Below are 23814 nucleotides of genomic sequence, written 5' to 3'. Positions count from 1 at the left end.
TCTTTTGGGAATATTTGAAATTAATAACGAAAGGAAATATGGGAAACAACTCTTTTATATGACCACAGTAGCAAGAATTTTGATTGCGCAAAGCTGGAAAACAAAAGATATTCCGAAGATAGAACAATGGATTTCAAAACTCATGGAGATGATAGTAATGGATAAAATGACACAAGTAATAAGAGATGAACGAATGGGGAACATAACACAAAGGATTAAGGACGAATGGTTATTAGTGTTCAGATATGTGAGGAAGCAATATGGGAAAGAATTTATTTATGATTATTGATTGACTGAATTAATGAGATTTGGAATACTCTGATTTGTGGTTTAAAATAAGAGTAGGATATCAAGAGGATAGGGTAGCAATCGTAGTGGAGAACTAGTAGAAGTACAATAGACAATATATAGTTAGTATTAGTTAAGGGTGAAGGTAAGAGATACACAAAGAAGAAAGGAAATCAAAGGGGAAGGAAGTCAAATGGATGAGTGTAAGTAAGTAGGGGGTATGAGTGGGATAAGGAGATGTACAAATTGCTTAGAGTAAGGGGTGGGAGGATATATTGGGGTGGGGGTGGGTGGGTGATTTATGTCTATGTTGGAAAAAGATTGTGTGGTGTTATGTTTGTTTCCTTTTTTGTTTTGTGTGTTATCAAATAAAAATTTTTAAAAATTAAAAAAAGAAAAAAAAAGAAATGGTCATCTGCCAGGGACTAAAGACCATTTTACAAGAAGTCACAGATTTGTTACCTACTACTACCTAATAGTTTCTTTCATGGTTGTTGCTCACCTTAGGGTTGCCATAAGTTGGAAATGACTTGAAGGCACAAAAGAATAACAACAACAACAAAGTGACTAGAGCATGTACTTTTATATCAACATATCTTTTTTGTCCAGAGATAGAGGTTGCTTGTTCTAAGAAGATACATTAGACTTTGTGTATTTTTGTATGTGTGCTGTAGTGGTTTAGCAATAGACGATGATTCTGGAGGCCACACATTCAATTCTTCACTTGGCTGTGTAAGCCTATTGGGTGACCTTGGAAGAATTACAATGCCAGAAATCCTCATTAAAACCAATAGTTTCTGATTATTTGGTGCTCTTTTGGAGGAACCAAATAAACATTATTGAAACAAACTGAGGAAATCAGTAACTAAAGGAAAATACAAATAGATCCTGACATTTGTGTTGTGAGAAGGAGAGAGGTTTTGTCCCAGTTTTGCTTTGCTTTGGTTCAATTTACAAAAAAGGTTTCTCAAATTGTCATCATCTTAAGAATGTAATTATACAGCAGTCGAGAATCCAAAATGCCTTAAAAGCAATCATTTTCCCCCTTCTCCCTGAACTCTGCTTTGTTTACCATCCAACCTAGTTCTGTAAAATACCAAAGCTGAGTCACCAACTCAATATTTTGTGACATTTAATTGGTTCTAATAATGCTATCAAGATAAAGATTTTTTTTGCTATATATTGATTGTTCTTTTTTCTTGTTCATCTCCAAATGAAATGTTGACTTGTGTGGCTCATGTACATGCAAGGGATTACTTTTTCAATGGCAGGAGGATTGTGCTATACCACTGCAGCATCCACTCTGTGGATTCATTCTTGGCTCAATAGCTGAGTCTAATTAAGCACCTTTGTGGCAAACTGTCACCATTTCTCATGACCTCATACATCTCTGACTTGGTTCATCAGCCGCTTCTGGTTTATGGTTTCATTCCTCAGCCTTCCAAGGTTCTTTGTTGTGCAATTTTAAGCTCCTTACAAGGTGCCGAGAAAATATTAAGTTTGTGCTTTCAAGGTTTCAAAAAGGATAGGTTCTGAATTAGGGATGAGGGATAGATTAGAACGATCTACTTCCAACATTGGAAAGTGTGCTCTGTGAAATCATACATGCAGTCCCAGCATCAGCACCCAGCATGGTGGAACAAACGCCAGGCCTTATAGATCCAAATATTTAACTGCAACACTCAAATTAGCAAGGTGAAAACAAGTGGTAGGTAAATCGATATAGGCAATGATATGAAAATATATATATATATATATATATATATATATGCACGCTGTACTTCATCCACCCCTTCTCTTCTCACCACCAAGCTCAGTGTCTTGCTGCCCATCTACCCTCACTGCCCTCAGTAAACTCACTTTAGGGCAGCTCCACAAAGGGGGAAAGTGGCAGAGGGCAGCTTGCTAAGAACCCACAAGTCCGATCTTAGCCCCATACATTTTCATAGATATGAAAGTTGAGGGTAAATCCTTATCTGTAAGAATAAACTCTTGGTATATGAAACATTCAAAAAGATCTCTAGCTGTGTTGTGCCTTAAAGAGGAAGGACAAAAGGAGAGACTAGAAAATATGGTAATGAATGATTTTCCAACATAGAAATAAGAGACAAAGACACAGTGACAATTACCAAGGAGGAGGAGGTGGTATCCAAATTAATATGAATTTTGTTTTAATTTTAACATAACTTTGAAAATTCTAGTTTAATGCTACATTTAGACCAGTGTACAAAACAAGCTATATTATAGTATATTAATAAGCCAGCTTCTGAAAACATGGTTTGCAGCTGACTTGTATGAGACCAGAGTTAGAATTTTAAACTCAAATGACATCTGCACTGCAGAAATAATGTAGTTTGACCACATTTTAACTGCTCTGGTTCAATGCTAACAAATTCTGGGATTTGTAGTTTCGTGAGATATTTATAGCCATCTCTGATCAGAGAGCTCTGTTGACACAACAAACTACAAAACCCAGGATTTCATAGCACTGTGCTATGGCAGTTAAAGCAGTGTCAAACTGCATTATTTCTGCAGTGTAGATGCAGCCTTAGATTCAAATCTAGTGGGTTCAAAGACAATTTAAACTGGGATTCATTCCAAGTGAATGTGAACCAGACCTGGGATGCTGCTCCTTTCCTCCTGCTAATGAGTTGCTTTCTTATTTGTTGCAGCAACAAACTGTAACTTTGCCCCCACTTTTACATTGTTGGCTGTAATGGCCATGGTTGTAATTTACTATTTTCCACAGGATCACAAATAGGTTGTCTCCCTGTTAATCATTACAAGGTATGTGTGCTGACTCAGTCTGAGCAATGTAAGTGGGGGCATGTTACATGGGTGGCTGCCTTGTAACTAAAGTTTCTATTTTCTAGTCGCTGGGGTTATAAGTCAGATCCCCATGGGCCAAACTGGACCTCCCAAAAGTCTGCAAACAATCTGCAGGCTACACAACACCCTGCTCTAAACATCTTATATCAATGGGCCTCATTCTCCATCTTTCTTTTCCAAACACTTCATTCCTTTTCCTCCCCCACTTTGTTTTTTCCTCCTTTCTATACTCAATATTCAGTTAGTATTCTTTCCCACTGAGCATACTCAGCCCTCACTGGACTGATGAGGAAAAACATGTTATGGTTTTGCAAATACTCCTGCATCTCCTGATACTGTTCTCTTCTGTATGACTGTTGAAGTTCTGGCTTTTGACCTCCCCTTGGAAATGGAATATAGGATATAGATGGTGATGTATTTTTCAAGCATTTAAAAAGAAAGATAAATGTATGACAGAGAAAAGTGAAAAGACAGGTCTTGTAAATACTAATATGTTAGCTACGGTATTTATTTATTTATACATCTGACAAAATAAACTTCTAAAATCCATATGGCCTCCTACCAGGATGATGATAATCATGAGACTGCTCTCGAACTGAACTGTTTCTCTCTCTCAAATGACAACATCTAAAATGCAAGGTTACTGAAACGTCAGAAAATCTGGCGTTTTAAATTAAAACTAGGCTGGAAATTTAAGTCAGCAAGGTAATGTGAACTAAATAGAATGCATGGAAGATTATGATGCTGACTGAGCAGAATGAAAGCTTGAGTCCAGGCAATCAATCTCCAAGCTGTTGAATGGAGCACCAAAGTGAAGATGTGACCTAAAGCATTATCCAACGTGATTCAGTTTAATTACTTCATATACATTTATCCATATGTCAGCATTCTCTCTGAATCCTGAGAGTGGTGCCAAGGAAATCCTTTCCTGCTCTAAATCAGAAAATGCTACTTTCAATAATCTCAATTCTTATGCACTAGGGACTATGCCATTTGTTCCTATAGGAAAACCCTTCCCAGAATAGTGATACCCAGATATTCTGGATTACAGACCCCCATCTGCCTCAGATAGCATAGTTAATGGTTAGGGCTAAATGTTGTTGTTGTTTGCGTCAAGTAATTTTCAATTTATGGTGACTCTAAGGCAGTTTTCTTGTGGGGTTTTGTTGGCAAGATTTTTTCAGAGGTTTGCCATTGCCTTCCTCTGAGGAAATACATGGATGATATTTCACTGAGCAAGGCTGCTATAGGAAGATGACCATCTCCCATGGATGTTCTGGCCTCCCATGAGGCCCAGGAGAAGTAAGAGTGTAACAGGAGGACTCAATGGGTGTTCTGTAAAGTCAAAGCAAATCTAGCTGCTGTCAGCATGCTGCTGAAGGTGATAGAAGGTGTGTTGTTTCACAAAGAGAGCAGCCTACAGTCAACTAAACCCCTTAAAAGGATGGCAGAGCCTGGTTGGCACACTCCTGCATAGCTGAGAGGGCAGGAGAAGCTGAAGAGGACCAATCCTCAGTGTCAAGACATTGGGTTTGGCTATATGCTCAGGCTGGGAAGACACACATGAAATGGGATAGCCTGATATCTGTCTGATACTTTAATCCTCCCTGAGACAATGTGGAGTTCTGGAACCAGGAAACACAATTGGTGCCAGATATAGAAAAGCCAAAGGTCATTCTATGACCTAAGCCATAGAATGCTTTACTACAGTCCTGCATTGGTACCAAGATGTTTATATACAGGTGTGAAGATACACATTTTCCAAGCTAAGTTGGCATATCCTGGCTTCTTTTTGCTCTGTTTTTTGGCTTTGTTTGTTTCTAGCAGCTTTTGAGGTGGGCATCATCTAAACACCTCACCTTCAAAGTGGCTAGAAGTCACTTTAGTTTGCCTGTCTTTTTCACCTCATATCTGCGAAATTGAGATAATTTGCTGCCTTTTGCATGTGTTCTAAACTTGGCTGTCTAAGAAAGGCTGCCTTGCCCTGGATAAAGGTGTCTCCTTTAATAACATAGCCCAGAAAGGATGAAAAAAGAAGAAGAAACTTAGAACTTCATTCCAAGTTCTTTCCATTTTGTTTACTCCAGGACCTTGTTTTCAAATAAATTTATGCCATATTCCTCTTCTCCTACTTTAGGCTTTCTCACTGCTAAGTCTTTCTTAGTAATTTCTTTTACAGCCTTGTGTGTGTGTGTGTGTGTGTGTGTGTGTGTGTGTGTAAGAGAGAGAGAGACAGACAGAGACAAACAAACAGATACACAGACAAACAATATGTACTTTCAAAAGCCGTGGTCCTAACAAGAAAGCACTCCAATTTTTACCTAGCTTTGTCCAGACAAAATACCTGAACTAAGCCTGTGATATGTAAATGACCCCAAGTAAAGTTCAGCACACCGTTGCAAAGTCCACTTGCTTTTCTGCCTCTAGCCCTGTGTGAGCACTCATGTTACACAACCCCTCTAACAATGTGCACAGAGAAACCATTTCACATGCTGGTATCCATTCCTCCAAGAAATTCATTTAATGAGGCCTGTTTTTCAGCACAGTTAGAAGGGAAACAAGTATCTCTCTGTGCATCTAGAAATCAGATGAATATGATGGCTGGGGTCAGTTTGCCTGAGTCCTTGGCACAGTGAAATAGGCAGGAGAAACAATTAAGTAGTCAAATTTAACGGAAAATTGATACATGCTGGAAAAAAAATGAAAAATAAGTATGAACAACAACCAAATCCCACTATTTATTACTGTATTTTCCTCACCGTTCTTTTCTGCATCAGAGAAGTGGAAAATTTCTGCAACAAAAAAGTGATTTCTGAAATCTAATGAAGATGTATACTTTGTCCTTTAATATTTCTGCTCACTATGGATAGTATGCCTTATAACAGAGCTAGTGTGGTGTAGTAGTTTGAACACTGGACTACGACTCTGAAGACCAGGGTTTGATTCCCAGTTCAGCAAGTCACATGCTCTCAGCCTTAGGGGAAGGCAAGGGCAAATCTCCTCTGAACAAATCTTGTCTGCCTTAAGGTCACCATAAGTAAGAAATAACTTGAAAGCATGCAACAACAGCATAAGGGTAGAGACAAAGTACTACACACAATGATCACACAACACTGATAAATAATATAGCACATGCAGGAAAAAATGCCTTACGTTCAGCAAGAGCCCTATGTTTTACCCCACCCTTTCCAAAAGCAAAACTTGAACATGACAATTTAGGATTATGCATGTCAATGAAACTATTAGGCATGGATGCATTACATAGGACTCAGCTGTTGTTTCAATGGTACAGCATTTTTCAATACCTGTGCCAGGATCAAGGACTGGATAAATTATGCAGCAGTATCTTTGCTTAAATTTGCGTAACCTATTAAGAATTCCTACATTTTTATTCAGAGATTTACTCTCAGGTAAGACTTGATAGGGATGTAGCACTAATCTGCTTCTAGTACAGTAATTGTGTGCTGAGGCCAAATCCACATAGGGCACTAGTTCTCTAACCACATTCATATGAGCCACCTCATCCTTCATTCCCAACTGAACAGTTCTACCTTCTAAGATTTCACCAGATATTGTCTTGCATGCTTTGTAGCCATGATGGCTAGAAGCCTATTTTCTCTCTTTCCCTACTCCACCCACCTCTTGTTTCAAAATTAAAGTTGAGATCCTGAGGAGGTTAACATTCTGGGCTCAAAACCAAATATTGTACTTGGTTGGAAGCAGGATTTTATTGTGCAAAGTAGTTGCACTTGGGTCACTCTGAAATCAATATAAACTTAATTTAGTCACAACTGACTTTGTATTGATTTCAGTGGGAACAAGCGTGATTAACTTTCTTTGGATTCAAACCTCTGCTTGGATTCAAACTTCTGCTTTAATGAATTCTCAACACAGTATAATTTTATAACACAGTTCCACAACAAGTTTTCATCTTCCTCTCTGTTAAATGGTAAACTTGTTAGCAATGAGCAAAGCAAGCCTTTCTGTTGTGATTTCTACTTCCCATGGAATCCATGGAAACTCAGAAGATGTTGGGTATCTTTGGTTTCATAAGCCATAGGTCTAAGATGGGTGTGTTTCAGAACATACATGAAATATCCATAGAGAAAGGAAATCAAATTGAACTGGACAAAAAGTCAGTTTGAGATAACTGTCTACACCAGTGGATTGACAATGTTCAGTTGTTCTGCAATGTAATCAAAATGAACATATGAGGAGGAAATGCACTAGCCCTCACCCTCTGAACTCTCCAGAAAGAGGGCATCCTCCTCAATGGCCTTCCACATGATTGAGGACCATGAAAGATCAGAGTGTCTCCGGGGCTCTAGTCATATGAAGAGGCTCCAAATATAGAGGAAGCTCTCCTTTTCAGCCCATAATTTTGCACATGAGGAGAGGAGACACAATTGCCACTTAACCCAAAGAGGAGATCACCTGACTAGAGCAAATACCTTCACGGAAAACCAAACCCACCACATCACCACCGCATTCAATTCCTTTTTTGGTTACAGACTCCATTCTTTTAAAGGTCTGCTCTTTATCTTTAGCTGCCTACCCTGGTTGAATACCTCTTATCTGAAACACTTAGGACCAGGTGTTTTTTGGATTTTGGAATGTTTTATTTGGAATACCTGTGTTTGCATATAAAGTGGGCCCTTGTTATACGCTGGGGTTTGGTTCCAATATCCCCCGAGGATAACAAAATCTGTGTATGCTCAAGTCCCATTAAATATAATGGCATAGCACAATGGTGTCCCTTATAAAAATTGGAAAATCAAGGTTTGATGTTTGAAATTTATACTTTTTTTGAACATTTTTAAACCGTGGATGCTTGAATCCGTGTATAAAAAATCTGTGTATAAGAAGGGCCGACTGTACATATATAATGTGATATCTTGGAGATGGAACCCAAATCTAAACACAAAATTGAACTATGTTTTATATACAGATTATACACATAGCCTGAAGATAATTTTGCACAATATTTTTAATAACTTTGTGCATGAAACATTTATGTTCACTGAACCACCAGAAAGCAAACTTGCCAGCTCACCACAGAATTCAATTCCTTCCTCCCTTTTTCCCCCTACTGATTCCATTCTTTTATAGAACTGCTCTCAGAGAATATCAATGACTAGTGTGATCTGCATTGTACAGAAGTTTGACTATTTACCTTTAACATGCTCCCCTGGTACAAAAATTAAACAGCACAGTTCCTCTAAGAAGCAAATCTCTTGAAAGCTAACAGTACTCCAGAGTGCTTATGAACAGGAAGAACAATCGCAAGGGAGTGCTTATAAAAAGAATATCCATAAGGGGGAAAAACCAATCCTACTTTAGAAGCTATTCTCAACTTTTTCTGTTATGCAAGCAAAACTTCAAAAAGCTCCCAGTCTCATTTTCTTCAGAATGTGAATTCTGTGTAATGTAGCCACTGTGGAAATTTTATTGAGGTTTAATGAGGAACAATGGCACATGGACCACCAATAAGTGGTCCTAAGAAATCACCTAGGTGAGATACAGTGTTTTAATAGCAGTTTTCAAATACAAATGGAACTGTTATTTTTGTTGTGCTTACACCAAACAATATGATATCCTTAAAGCTTACCAGAAATTATGAGCATAATAATAGATTGTCTCTACAAATATTCTTCTCCAAATTAGTATGTCTTTTGGGCGGTATATAAATAAATCCTATTATCATTATCATTATCATTATCATTAGTTTGTTTTCTGCCATGATGGGACCCAGGTTCTTTGAAAGAATGACTGGTGAGAGATATGGAGGTATGAAGGGGATGAGAAACACAGTTCCATTTATAAAAATAACTCAAATTCCAATACCTCTTGACTTAATTTTGTGAAGTAGGGAGGGAAACCTCTTCTTAATCTGAACAGAGTTCTGCAAATGTATTTTGCCTGATACTGCATCTTCTATCCACACTATACATGGCTGTTGAGCTTAAAGCTTGGGCTTCAACCTGAGCCTTCATCATTTTGGACAGATGCTTTTTGTTCTTGTTTAATTCACACCTTACCTGCTTAGAAACAAGAACCTCTTGTTTCTCTTAACCCTGATAAGTTGGACCAAACTAAAGCTGAACTGGTTTCTTAGCAAATAAAAGACACCTTCTGAAAGACAACACAGAATTAATAGAACTAAAGCTGGACCAGCATCTGTGCACTTCCTCCAAGTCTAACGCTTACCAAACCCCTCCTAATAACATCTTCCATTTTCTCTCAAAAGTGGCCTGTGCCACCTTGCAGGTCAGACAATGGAGAAAGAAATTGAAACATGTACTGCAAACCTCTTGTAGCGACAGTTATCAACCTTTTGGAGCAAGCAAGACAAAACTGAACGAAAACCTGGAGGCAATGCTACTGCAAAACATGTATAGTATACATGTAGAATGGTTCCCAATTGGCAAAAGGGTCAGCCAAGGATGCATTCTATCACCCTAGTTATTAAACCTGTATACAGAAAATACCATGCACAGAGCAGGCTTAGATTCAGAGGCAGGAGGAGTAAAGACTGGATGAAGAAACATTAACAACCTAAGATACGCAGACAACACCATACTACTAGCAGAAAATTACAAAGACATGGAACAATTACTAAAGAATGTCAAAGAAGAAAGTGCTTAATGTAGGCTTAATGCTAAATATTAAGAAAACAAAAATAATGACCATGGAGGAATTACATGAATTCATCCTAGATAACAATAAAATAAAAATAGTCAAAGGATTCTCATAACTCGGATCAAACATTGATCAGAGCAGAGACTGCAGTCAAGAAATCAGAAGAAGACCGAGTCCCTGTGCACACCGGCCATTTGGGCTGACATGGGGGCAGAGTTGGAGCATAGTGTTTACACAACACACACTCTGTCTCTGTCCCAGGGCGGTGTGATGGCATGCCGAGGGAGCACCGTAAAGCTGGGCACCACGGCTATCATGGCCTTTCTGCTTTTTGAAGCTCCTTTTTGTGTCCCGGAAAGGCCAGATTGGGGCCATGGAGTGCAGTTGCTGTGGCCCCGATCTGGCTGTAAAAGAGGCAGCTAGAGACCGCCCCTTCAGGGTTGTATGTACAGCCCCTAATACTGGGAAGGATAGCTATGAAAGAAGTAAACAAAACCCTAAAGTGCTCAATACTAAACTTAAGATACTCCAAATCTTTGTATTCCCCATTACTATATACGGATGTGAGAGCTGGACAGTAAAGAAAGCAGATAGAAAGAAAATCAACTCATTTGAGATTTGGTGCTAGAGAAGAATGCTGAGGATACCAAGGATGGCCAAAAACAAGCAAACAAACAAACAAAGGGGTTCTAGAACAGATTAAACTTAACCAACCCCACCCCACCCCCGGAAGCCAAGATAACTACATTGAGGCTGTCGTACATCATGAGAAGGAATGACTCATTGGAAAACATAATGATGTTAAGAAAAGCGGAAGGCAGCAGAAAGAGAGGAAGATCACACACCAGATAGATAGACTAAATCAAGGAGGCCAGCGGCCTGAATTTACAGGACCTAAGCAGAGCAGTGAAGGATAGAGGGTCTTGGGGATGTCTCATTCACAGGGTTGTCACGAGTCAACATTGACTCAAGGACAGTTAACACCAACAATACATGCAGCACTCTGTACCTTGGTGTGGTCTTGCCTTGTCTGAGCCAAAGAGTACATACCAGTATAGCATAGGAGAGGCAAGATATAGTCTCTCCTTGCCCACAACCAGGCCTGTTGGCCTATTCGTGCCCATTCATTCATTTCAGGAATCCCATAAACTCCTATTGCCTCTGTTCCATTTTCATGGAACATGTGCCACTGGTTAATGGGATAAAAATAGGCATACTGGATGAGACCAAAGGACAGTGTAGTCTACTATACATGAAGTAACCTGTGTCATTTTGGGAACTTTCAAGATGAAGCTGATGTTATTCACTTCTACTATAGACAAAATACAGACTAAATTTTGGAGTATCATTTTTTTAACAAACAACATCACAAATGGTGGGTAGTGTAGCATAAACCTAAGGAAATGGTTTCAATTTAAAATCGTGTATGGATTGATGCAGACATATGGCATTTGTACCGAAGCCAACAAATTAGTCAGAGGGAAATCTGCCTTTGCATTCCTCATAGACCTCTCCTCTCTCCAAAATGCTAGATATTTCAAGAACCTGACAACTCCAAAGGATCAAAGGCATTAATTGATAATGGCAGAAAATCTTTATTTAGGCACTGATTTACCCAACCAGCAGCAACATACTAAGAAGTCCCCTCCCTGTCACCTGAACAAATGTGAAATTGATAAGTTCATGTACAGAAGGAGACTCAGCACATGAGCAAGACCCCTGTTTTTCCAACCTCTTTGCTCACTCAGAGAACCTCCACACAAACAACAATAATGAAATGGGGCAAAGCTAAGCACTCCCTTCTTCATGTGGTGACTCATACTAGGTGAAACAACACTTAAACGGTGCAAATGCTATTAAGGTACATCTAGTGCCTAGATGTGAACAGACATGGTACCAAATTAATTTTTTAATAGATATTGCTAAGAGTATCCATAGGATTAACGCCGAATCTACATTTTTGTCTGCAATGCTGGATCTTATTCTTGTGGAAAAGACTGATCATTGCTAAGCACATTCTTTTTCTTCAGAATAGCAGCTCCTTTTTTTTTTCTCTTCCACAAATTTTTATACCCCCATCATTATAGTGAAAGAGGTCTTTGGATGTAAAGTCGACATATTGCAAGAGCTCATTGTGGGGTGCAATGCATCTCTGTGAGTTCCAAGAGGAAGGAAATGCTATGATATTATTTAACATTACAAATGGATATGATATTATTTAGCATTACTCCAAGTTAGAGTTTCCCCCTCATTTGTTGCTGCCCAGGCTGGATAAGCTCCCCTACTTTGAATATGGGACATTTTAACCTTTGTTGTTAATTAGACTGTAGTATAATACAGCTTGGCCTATTTATCCTTCCTCTCAAGCTTTCCTCTCCTCAGTTGCTCTCCCTATCTGTCAACAGCATCAGCATTCACCCTGTTGACCAGGCACACAGCCGTGACGCTGTCTTATATTCTTTGCTCCCCAGTCTGCATTTCAAGTCATACTGCTTCCTAGACAACACTGTCGAAATCTGTCCCTTTCTCTTCCCATTCTCTTGCCTAAATTCTAATTTAAACTCTAGACTGCTATAGTTTCTTCTACACACACACACACCCCATCGCACTATTCTCATCTCAACTCTCCTATTGCTCAGGCCATAAGAACACATCCCCTCTTTTCCATGTACCACAAATCCTTTAATTGCTACCCTGGTTCTATCCACATCTACCATAAAGTCATTTTTACCCTTAAAATGTGCCCTGGCTCTAAACTCTGTTTTGGCTCTCATTTTATTCCATCCTTGCCCATAACTTCCCTCTTCTTCAACCTTACCACCCTCAACACCACATTCAAAGTCTCAAAAGCAGTGCAAGATCCCTTTGCATACAGATTTTTCAGACTAACATGGCTATGAGCTTTATCACACTAGCGAGATCCCGTGGGAAAACAGATTTAAATGAGAGTTAAATTACATTTGAATGTAAACAGAACCCGCAAATTCGGGAAGTTTATCACACCGAATTGCTGCTAAAGTGAAATAATTTTCCTGCCATTTTTCTCCGGTTTAACCTCAGTTTAACTTCGCGTTATTTCACATTAACAGCAATGTTGTGTGATAAACTTCAGGCATTTCCAGCTTTTCTTTAATTTAACTCTCCTTTAAATCCCGTTATCTAATGGTATCTCTCTAGTGTGATAAACTCCTATGTCTCTGAATTCTATCATACTACATATTTATAACAGTTTGATACTTCTTTAACTACTATAGAATTCTGCTGGTTGACTGTCTTCAGAGAAACCTTATCCCACAGCAGTTATATCCATGTTAGTCTATTGGTGATTTTCAGATGAGTGAATGAGAGTTAGCTGAATGATTCATGAGTATGAAAACATTGTTTTTCATTTAATCACTCTGCTACCCACACAAAAGAACCAGGGAAAATGGATCATTATGCAGCAGTACCTGTTGTATAGTTGTGTTGCAGCCTTCTATTAATCATTTCTGTGAAGCTATGAAGCATGATACTTGAAGAATGCATGTTTTGTACTGTGACGCTTTTTCTGTATTTGGCACGTAAAATGGGTGACAAATCAGAAGACCTGACTTTTAGTGTTGAGTGCGATGTTTGTACAATGAGGGGAAAACAGAGCATAGTGTAAGTATGCATTCATTCCAGGTTTCTAGTGCATGAGGGACATTAAGAGGGATCACAGAGCACCCTCTCATAACTTTATTAGTTTTTCCACAAATTATCCCAAATTGCTTTTCGTCAAGCATCTATCAGCCTTCCCTACTCTATGACAGATGGATCCAATGAGATTAGATGGCAAGAAAGAAGAAATGCATGACACCTCTCATTGTTTCTGGCTGGAAGATTTACTACTACATTTTAAAGAGCTATTTCCAAATATTTAAGCAGCATACCCATACACGAGTGCAGAAAATGTGACTGGTTAGAGATGGAGCCATTGTTTAAACCTAGACAAGGTGGTTTTCATAGGAAAAGTAAATGGTTCAACTCCTGTTAACTCTAGTTAACCAGGTAGAAGGGTGGCAAATACTAGGGAGCCAGGAAGTTACCTCCTTTCTGGGCAGTAGTGAGCTATATGGTCTGACTCAGTATGAGGCAGTTCTCCAAGTCCAAGAATTATTCTGGTTTACTGAATACCAGCTCAAGCTTTAGGAAGCCAAGTAAACTAGTATTTTGGGTCTTTCCTAGTTCTGCCTTTCAGGTATTTAAATGGAATTCTTTAAAAGTGACTACGAAATTCTAACTGTAACTATTTCATATTTACAATCACTACTTAGTCATGATCTTGACACTATTTCTTTTTCGTTGGCATGGCCTTAGCACAGGTTCAGACCATGTTCAGGGCATGCATTGTGTAAACACCAGGACCCCAACATGGTCTGAAACTGTGTCATTTTGCCCATCTGTTTTGGGCCTATGACTCTGAAGGCCAGGGTTCAGTGCCTAGTTCAGGCGTGAAACTCACTGGTTGACCTTGCACAAGTCATATACTCTCAGCCTCAGGGGAAGGCAATGGCAAACCTCCTCTGAACAAATCTTGTCAAGGAATCCCAATGATATGTTTGCCTTAGGGTTACCATAAATTGGAAATGACTTGAAGGCACACAACCACAAATACCTTTTAACTATTGTTTTTGAATGGCTTTCAATCTGTCTTAATTTTAAAAAATCCTTAATCCCAACTAGAGTAGATTCTCAGAAGCAATGGAATTTAGGTAAGTGTTGATTTACCTAATTTCCATTGATTCAACACATTTAGTCTAGTTGGAATTAACCATTTAGTTCAGCCTGCTGACCACAAGGTAATTGTAAGTAGGTGACTCTGTGTTAGAACACAGATCAACAATGGAGAACAATCAATAGAATGTCTTGAACAAAACAAAATAGACCTTGAAACATTATTTACCTGACATTTTAATCCAAAGCAACACATTCAATGTTATTTGAATTTGAAGTATAAAAAATACTTTTTAAAAAAATTAAGTGGCAAACAGATAGCTCCTCCAAACAATTATGGATGGAATTGAGTATCAGACTTATTGGTGCATAACCTGGTGTTGCACATCTGTAGTGGATCTGTATTACACAGTTCCTATGTAGTCACACTCATGGCACTATTGCCTCAATTGTAACAACCCTCCTCAGGTCTACTTTACTGGGCATCAGCCATGCGCTGGGGGAGGGGGGTGTCCATGCTGCTGGTAATTAGGGCATGGGCAGATGACATTCCCCCCCAACCCACCCAAAAAGCCAGCAAGGCTGTCATAATCAGAATCAGGACCCCTGTTTCACTTTCTTGTCACAGCCTCACTGGCTGGCAGAAGTAGTGGGAAACATTCACCCTGTCCTGATAGGCAACAGAATGGATCCTCTTCTCTCCATACAGCAAATGCTCAGTAAAGTATTAATTTGTAACTTTCTACACAACAATGGTGCAGTACAGACCGCTGAGAAACGGCGGCCTTCCGACACCTGTTTTTACTCTGGAAGGACAGCACAGCCCCCAAACCATGAACCATCACTCCAGAGTAAAAAGAACCCAGAGTAATGATGTGAGTGCGCCAATGGCGTACTCTTGACGTAACTAGCGTGGCATGACGTGCAGACACTATGCATCTATTATGTCATAATGGCGATGCCCTTGTACACGGGACGCCGCTATTATTGCACCGCCAACACATTTTAGGGTTAGGGACTGTGCGGTTGCTAAGTGGTCCCTCACCCTAAAATCGGCGCCAGCACGGGGCTTTTGTGCGGTCTGTACTGCACCAGTTATAACATAACTAAGTTGTCCATATAGCACTCCTTCCAGCATAAGTACAAACAGAAGGTTAGGTTTCAGAAGCAGAGATTATTAGACACAATCTGTCCCCACCTCTCTAACCCTCTGCATAGGGTTTAAAGAAAGTGTTTGTAGTTTAGATCACAGATACCATCAGAATACATGCAATTTCTGTTCATATTAAAAAAAATTAAAGACACATACATATATAAGATGTAGTAAGAAAGGAAAAAACAAAAATTTATTCTTCTAAGAAAGAGAGTACAGGATATGGAATACATTAATAACAGAGTTGGATGGAAATTCAAAACCACAAAAAAGAGGTTTGGAACCACAAAAAGAGGTCTGAAGATAGCCCTGTCATAAAACCATACTTAAGAATTGTCTCCATGTATTACCATGAGATCTTCATAAAGCAGGAGAGAGTTCCCTATGCAAAAGAAATGAAATACTGACAAAGCAGTTTGTTTAACAACATTGAGTTGTTTTCAAGTGAAACTTGCTACATACATGACATTTTGTCTATTCTTAGGTTCAGGGAGGGAGCATCTGGGCATACAGCCATGTGAAAATATGTCAGTTCTGCTGCCTGCATTTGTTTTGAGAACCTACAGCCACGCATGAGTCTCCATCACATGTAAATGCAGTCAGATACAAATTGATGCTTTTATTTTAAAAGACTAAAAATCAATTAGTGCAAGTGATATCATCCACTTGCATCATGAGTACAGTACTTACATTCAAGGGGCCCTGACTAAGTGAAATAAAGTGCCCCACCTCACTTGCCCTGTCTAAGTGCATTTCTGAGTTTACATCATCATAGGTACATCAGGGAGAATGGGAAGTCTTATGCAATCCCTCCTATAACTCCATCCAAGCTTTTTCTGGATGGCTTTCAGTCACCTATTGGTAAAATCAGAAGCTATGGACTTTTCAGAGGTAACAGTGTGCATGGGCACATGTGCCTTTTCCCACGTGTCTCAAGCAAGTGAACCAAGGAAGCTGCTAATGATAAAAAAAATCCTCAGCCAGTCAACCAAACTTCCTTATGTGATCACTTCTTCCACACCTTCAGCATAACAATAAAATAGGATAATAAATGTAAGAACCAAAACTGTCAACAGAACCTCCTGGAAAAGTGCATTACTTAACACCTGTCCCAACACTGTAAAGCAAAGGTTTATATTTAACTATTATAACTGCTTAAATAGGAAAAGTTGCAGCTGTGGCTTTTTCCACATGTTTGCTCCATTTTGCTTTTATCTTAAATTTGTACAAGAAAAAGAACCAACCCAACAACCCTGGCAACCAGAGAATTTGTGTTTGTTTGTTTGTTTGTTTGTTTGGTCAGTAATATATGTATCCAGAAGCACAGAGAGACAGGTGAAAGTCATGTTGCAGCTGATGCTTCCAAACTGATTTCAAAGTCAGCCCCTTTTGCATCACTTCCCAGAAGACCAGTCATCAGATATCATCAGTGTACACACACATCCTTTGCCTCCAGAACAGGATGAAGTTATCAAATCTCTGAGGGCCAAAAGAACATTATACAGTTTTGATTCTTGGCTTCTTTCTCATATTTGTCAGGTGGGAACAAATCAGAGAAGGGAAGCCAACCACTACCAATGATACCAAAGAATAAATCAGCCACAGAAGGAAGCTCCTCCTCAGTTGGAGAAAGTGAGGCTCACAGGCTGCATATGGTTTTTGGGCCTCCATGGCCTCCCATTCATGCTTTAAAAAAAGAAAAGTGGCTCCCAACTCCTCCAGGTCATTTCGTTTAGACTTCTCCTGGACCTAAAAAGGGGGACAAAAATATTCCAAAACTGCTCCTCACATTCAAAATTGCAGCTTTCCAAAGCCCAATGGAGGGATCCGCGCACATCTTGGGTAGTTGGTGCTGTTGGACCTCTCAGTGAGGTTCAATACCATCGACCATGGTATCCTTCTGGAACACTGAAGGGGTTGGGAATCAGAGGCACTGTGTTGCAGTGGTTCAGGTCCTACCTCTCAGGGAGGTTCCAGATGGTAGTGCTTGGGAATAGCTGCTTCTCCAAAAAGGAGCTGTTATACGGTAGACCACAAGGTGCCATTCTATCCCCAATGCTATTCAGCATCTACATGAAATCGCTGGGAGAGATCATCTGGAGTCATGGGACAGGGTGCTATCAGTATGCTGATGAAACCCAAATAAACTTCTCAAGTCCTTCAAAAACAGCTTCAGCTAAGGATATTGTGTCTCCTCAGAATGAATGATAGGAAGATGTTATGGGTTGGATAAAGAAATTGAAACTGAATCCAGACAAGACAGAGGACCTATCAAGGGTCCTAATCTGGGGCTGGAGGTGTGCTCTTGGATCTGTCCCTCCAAATGTCAGCTCAGAGAGATGCAAACGTCAGGAGTTATAAGCTTCCGCTGATATGCCAACTGCACCCCTTCCTAGAATCAGAGGACCTAAAGATGATGGTGCATGCACTGGTAACCTCAAGGCTGGATGTCTGCAATGCACTCTACATTGGGCTACCTTTTTAACAAGTCCAGAAACTTCAAGTGGTTCAGAATATGGCAGCCAGATTGACGGGTACATCCAGGAGTGATCACATGACACTGATCTTAAAATCACTCAACTAGTTCCAATTAGTTTTTTTGTGGGTTTTTCGGGCTATGTGGCCATGTTCTAGAAGAGTTTATTCCTGATGTTTCACCAGCTTCTGTGGCCGGTGAAATGTCAGGAATAAACTCTTCTAGAACATGGCCACATAGCCCGAAAAACCCACAAAAAACTATGGATGCCACCCATGACAGCCTTCGACTTCACATTAGCTCCATTTAGTTTCTGTGCAAGGTACAAAGTGTTGGTTATAACCTTTAAAGCCCTACATAGTTTGGGTCACCTTCTCCCATACAATCTACCCTGTACACTCAGGTCCTCTGGGAAATGTTTGCTCCAACTGGCCAGGAATAGACTGGCAATGGTTTCCCAGATGACTTTTTCATCTGCTGCCCCAGACTGTGGAATGACCTGCCAGAAGAGACATGACAGCTAGAAATGATGATTGCATTTAAAATGTCACTAAAGACATCCTGCCAATTTTAAATTATGACCTTTTAATTTATATCTGAGCTGTTATGAATGAATTTTAATGGTTTTATCATATTGTATTTTAACTGTGAGTTTATGTTGTCTTAATTATGTTTTGTATTTTAACATACCCTGTACCCTGCCTCAAGCCTTGAGGAGATGTGGGAAATAAATAAATGAAATCATAAATCATCATCATCATCATCATCATCATCATCATCATCATCATCATCATCCACACCTGGTTTAGACACTTCCATAGGAAGTAAGAGTGTTCAAGCAGCGTGCATGATCACACCACTCATTCCTGACAAACCCGAGTTCCCACAGTTCCCTGGCTTCTCTTGTGTGAAGGCAATCATTGTATGAAGTAGTTCTTTTACAATAATATATGACAACACTTATGTTAATGTAGAAAAATATAACTGGCAAAGTTCCCACCCACCAGCACACCATCTTCCCCCTTTTCCCTTGCAACAATCCAACTATATAGGTCCAGTGTGACTGGTTCCCAGGCCATTCCACACAGATGAAGATTCCTTGCCAGTCTTCTAATCATGGCTGACACTCTCTAAATGTTAAAATAAATACACAAAATTTTCCCCACTATCACTTTCCAAAGGAAAGGAAAGGAGGAAGGAAGGAAGGAAGGAAGGAAGGAAGGAAGGAAGGAAGGAAAGAAATAAGGAAGAGCCACTGTAAGTCTGTTTCTGGCTAGCAAACACATGCCGTTAATCCTTTCTACTGTTGAGGATTTCTGTATCAGAGAGTGTTACAAATAATTATAAGTTAATCATCTCTTATCCTTACTACAGAAATTCAAGTACACTGACCTGGTTGTAGTGTAAACGCACACTCTCCTCTGGATTAGTTGCCAATGTTAAACACCAGCCTCTTAGCCCAGCTGAGGAAAAACAGGGACAAAGTTAATGCAAAGTGATATTGGAATTACCCCTTGAAATGTATTCATAAGAAATGCATAATGATCAGTTTTAAAATAGTCTCAAAATAATCTAAGGAAAAGAAAATCTGTTTAAGTTGCTTAACTAATGGCCAAGAAGCCATCTAAAAGGGAGTTCTAGAAAGGAATCGGTTATGTAAAGAACGGAATTGTAACTGACATGGGAGGGGTTGTTTTAATTTCAATTAATATTTTATTTGTAATAGTCAAGAAGGAAGCCTGTCTTAGATCATCCATTGTCAAAACCATATAAAAATGAGGGTGAAATCTGTTAATGTAAATTTATTTGAGGAAAGTTCTGGCATTTTGAAGAAAGAGCCAGGATATTCTGAATCACATTCACACGGGTTTAAGAAATGGGAGAAAAATGGAATGCCCTTGTCATGATCGCACCATCGTGCGAAGGTTTTCACACGACTTTGGGCTCATCCAGTACTTCTCCTGTCAATAACTTGGAATGCTCCTGTAACTTCTTATTAATGGGGAAACCCTGTGTATGGTTTACCTATAGCATTTCAGTCATGTGAAGGTGCCGAAGCCAATAACATTCAATTCATTCGATTACAGAGCAATCTGGGACCTTTTCCCAGACTGCATTTCAGTACAGGCAATTCGTTCGCATTGCTAGGATTCTTTTTGGAGTGGCTTTCAGCCTTATTCCTAGGTGTAGGGCATGATTTTGTTTCAAATGGATAAAAATAATGTTGTGAAATATATACATTTTATTTTGTTTTGTTCGGGATTGAAATATTATTTTCAGACATGCGCAGTCGCATCAAAACAGTGCATGCATGAAACGTTCCATAACGATATACTAACAATACACGATGTCTGCAGAATGCAATTGTGTTTTCCTTTCATTTTTATATTGTCATTATCATGCAATTGCGCAACTGTGTAAAAATATTGATCACTTTAGTGCCTTGCTTCCACTATCTTCCAATAGCACGATTCGTGAGATAATCTTCACTGACTGGAGTGACATTTGTGACAATCTTCAATACAACCTGGAATTAGGTTCATTTAAGTGGGCTGAAGAGAGAACTGCCCGTATCATGAAGTTGTACCTGATCCAATTTTACCTTTTACTGCATATAATCATGAACAGCCCAGGTTGCCATAAATCTGACAACTGGCTCCATCTCTCAGATGGTGTGTGATTTCTTCTGCCAAATTTAAAAAAATGAAGTTTTATATTACCGTGTGCATATCTGTCTATTAATATATCTAGCAGGAAATGTAACAAAAACTAACACAATAAAAATTAATTCCCTTCTACTCTTGGCCATCTCTTTGTGATTGTCTATCTCTTATTTTAACCAGTGTTGTTATATTTTTCACTGTTGGCAGGTCTTTATTTTATTTTATTTTATTTTGTATTAACTTAATTGATTACTCTGTGCAGCGTTGTGTAAATTTACAACACTTTAGAAATTAATAATAATAATAATAATAATAATAATAATAATATATCTGTGCTTAACAATGCATTCTTTGTGAAAGGAGGTTGCACTGAATTCCTAAAGAATAAAAATGATAGTATTTCCTGTTTTAACAGTGAATGATTTCTCATAAAGAGGGAGGAGAGCTGTAATAAAAGAGCCCTGATGGCTTGGGGCATGCTTCAGCTAAGGATGCAGATGGCTTTATATATGAGCATCTGAAGAAGACCAGTTTTTAGTTGAGATTAGTGGAGGAAACGGGTGCTATTAGTGTATTCAAACCGCCTGAAGCAAATATAACTTTCTCCCACAAAAGCTGCTGACTTAAAAGAGCCATTTAACAACCCTGCACAAGCTACGGCTTGAATCTTACACTGACAATATCAGTGCAATTGTGCTACTGAAAAGCAAACCTTTTATCGGTTACCTATGGACCCAGGCACCGTTCAGACTAGGTTATAAACCGGTTTGCAAACCAATTTATCGAATTTCCCTGATCTACTTGGTACAAAAGTGCTAGTGTGAATGTGGCCTTAGGTAAAAATAAATAAATAAAGGTGCTAGTTGTCAAGGCAACCATAAATGAAAACTATTGGGGAGAAGAGTAATTTGGGAAGGGGGGAGGGAATTAAAATTAATTAATTAAAATTCTTTAAAGAAGTTAAAGCACTGTTAAAGGTAAAGATTTCTCGATAGACTGATGGTCAAGGAGATTCACATTATCCTTGCCTTTATTTCTATATCCAGGTAAGTGCTGCATACAGAAACAAAGAAACTTGTGGAATCTCAATAAATAACAACTTTATTTGGCAGAAGCTTCTGAGGGCTGGCTTATGGTCCATTATGCCAGTTTGTACATGTTGAGTTTACCTTATCTAAAATATTTGGGACTGGAAGTGTTTGGGATTTTTTGAGATTTTGGAAAACCTACATATATATATATATATATATATATATATATATATATATATGTGCGCGTGCACACACACACACACACACACACACACACACATCATGAGATATCTTGGGGATGGGACCCAAATCTAAACACAAAATTCATTTATGTTTCATATACACCTTATGCACATCACCTGAAGATAATTTTGTACAATATGTTTTAATGATTAATTTGTGCATGAAATGGTGTTTGCATACCTGTACATTAAACCATCAGAAAGCACAGGTGTCACTAACTCAGCCACCCATGAAAATCATTTTGGATTTTGGAGTATTTCAGAATTCAAGATAAGGGAGACAACAGGTCTGGCACAGGTCAAACTCCTCAAGGATCTTTTATGCCACCCCCAACTCTACATGTCTGGCCTGCTCCGTGCCTCTGTTTTCCAGATGTTCCACAAAGATCTGAAGATCTGGGGATGCCACCCTATTTATCATTTCCTTTAGTTCCCCTTCCCTTATTACATTGTTTCCAATTTTCAGGTTTTAGATTTTAGACTAACCCTTTGGTACTCTCTAAATATATAAGTATGCATATACACTCACATACACATGACTCAGAGGCATGGGGCCAGAGGAAACCAGAGGAAGGCTCGAGAATTTATAGGCCCCAGAATGTATGTGAACAAATGAGTTCACCCTTTGGTCTCTGGAGAGCATGAAAGACTGACCCCTGGATCCTAGGGACAGGGAATGACAGTGTTTTGGTGGCTCCAGCCACTTATACATATTATATGTACATCTGTGTGCATTTGTCATAAAGCCCAATCTTTATGTGTACATCTGTCATTAAGCCCAATCTGAGTATAAATACAAATCAAGCAGACACAACAGCAATGACGTCAAACAAAATAAACAAATGCCCAGCTCTTTTGTTATTTTCAATATACTCAAAAAGAAATAAATCTTTTAAAAAATAGAAAGTTGATCTCTTTTTTGTCGACAGCAGCTGGACTAGAAGTGGCTAATAATTGGAAAACAGGTCTTGTATCCCTGGATTGCTGATGGAAAAGAGTTTGGGATCAATGGCTTATGGAGAAATTAACAGATAATATGAAATATAACTCAAAACAACAAAATCAAAGACCTTTTCAGGAAAAATGGTCTCCTCTTATAGATTATATTAATACAAATTTTACACCCGTTTCTCCACCATCTAGCTACTGTTCTTTATGGTCAGATTTATTTTAAATAAACTGAATTGTGTAAAACTTTAATAAGGAAGGTATTTCAATGATAGGAAAAAATTTTATACCATTGTCTTATGATTGTAAGATTTTGTATGATATATTTTAAATCAAGTAAAAAACAAAAACAAAAAGTTAAAGTTAAATGAATTAATCCTCTAGTTCTTCTTTAAAAAAAAAAAAGCAGGGGTAGTGAAAGAGAGGGTCCCAAACTGCTTGGGCCTTGGAGCTAAAATATATGCAGGAATGATTAGAACAGAATACAGCGGATTCTATCCAGCAGTGCAAATGCAAGTATGTTTCTGCTTGCACAACAGAATGTCTCCCTCACCTCCTCCCCACTGCAATAGTCTCTTTGCCCTCTGCAGATCTGCTCCAGAGAGTTCTTTGACCTTTAGGAGCAGATCTGGGGATTGCAATGGGAACGTGGGGTGGGGAGGGAGTGGAGTGGAGAGGAATCAGTTCAGTTGGTGACAACCATTCAACGGGCTGATGAGCACAGATACAACTGAATGAAGTTTATTTTTGAATAACATGTGCAACATTTAGCTGCACAATTACAAAATCCCTTTAAATCCCCCTTTTTACTCTATTATCCATCATGCAATTGGCTCTTGCTAGTGCTGGA

At 39.0% G+C, this 23814-nt stretch overlaps 1 long non-coding RNA gene across 1 annotated transcript in view; it reads right to left on the bottom strand.

Moving 5' to 3' along the window:
* Nucleotides 1-23814, bottom strand: part of LOC149305329 (uncharacterized) — a 99341-nt gene that overhangs the window by 61126 nt on the left and 14401 nt on the right. Inside the window, exon 2 of the long non-coding RNA XR_016271791.1 lies at nucleotides 19473-19543. This is a non-coding gene — a long non-coding RNA (uncharacterized LOC149305329). The remainder of the gene's footprint in view (nucleotides 1-19472; nucleotides 19544-23814) is intronic.

Source organism: Sceloporus occidentalis, unplaced genomic scaffold, assembly GCF_023333645.1.
Source record: "Sceloporus occidentalis isolate IW3139 unplaced genomic scaffold, rSceOcc1.0.p SCAF_12, whole genome shotgun sequence".
Classification (NCBI taxonomy): domain Eukaryota; kingdom Metazoa; phylum Chordata; class Lepidosauria; order Squamata; family Phrynosomatidae; genus Sceloporus; species Sceloporus occidentalis.
The sequence above is the reverse complement of the archived record's forward strand: the minus strand, read 5'-3'. Positions and strand labels throughout refer to the sequence as shown.